Consider the following 780-nt stretch of genomic DNA (forward strand, 5'->3'; position numbering starts at 1 on the left):
AGTGAACCTGCTCGCAGGCTATTGTGGAACGTATCCACATCGACTTTATCTCTAGACGCCATATAAACCAAGCCAGGCATGCGCCGTGAAGTCGGAAGTCCTAAAATCTTGGTCTCTGGAAATTGATTATTCCAGTGCTCCGTGTCTTGGTGGTGATCAAAAGGCACGTGGGCTCTGGGAACAAGATTGGGGAATTTGAAAGTGAAAGGCTTAGGCACCCTGTCACTATTTATTGTCAACAGCACAGCATTGTGAAAATGTCAAGTTGTCATTGGAACGAAAAGAAACTTTACCCCAGAAGATACATAGTTACATAGATAGTTTATTTATTAACGAGCACGATTACATTGCAGCCAAAGGGCTGAACTGCGTAATTTGATCTGCATTGGTTTAAAATGTCAATATTATTGTAAAATGTTTGGTAACTTGGCTCACAGTTAAAATGGTGTGCTTGGCTACACCATTCTTTTGTTTTATGCTAATCATCCTCACTAGCCTCGTTTGCACGAACAAAATTCGTATTCTGCGAGTCTCGCGTGGTTACAGGTGTTTTCTTTCCCCTTTCGTTCGAGTGACTTCATAGCTTAACCAATTCGGCCGTCATGCAAATGCCGCGTCACGCAAAAAGCTTAGAAATTCAGGCGTAGTTTATCACAAAACCAAGAACCCATTCGGACCAAAAATTAGTATGGATAATAGTTTTCAGCTGTTCTTATACATCATTAAAGTAAAATACCAGGAGGATCAATATTTTTGTAGTTTAAATTTTAGTGACGTCAT

This window comes from Montipora capricornis, chromosome 3, assembly GCF_036669925.1.
Source record: "Montipora capricornis isolate CH-2021 chromosome 3, ASM3666992v2, whole genome shotgun sequence".
Lineage (NCBI taxonomy): Eukaryota > Metazoa > Cnidaria > Anthozoa > Scleractinia > Acroporidae > Montipora > Montipora capricornis.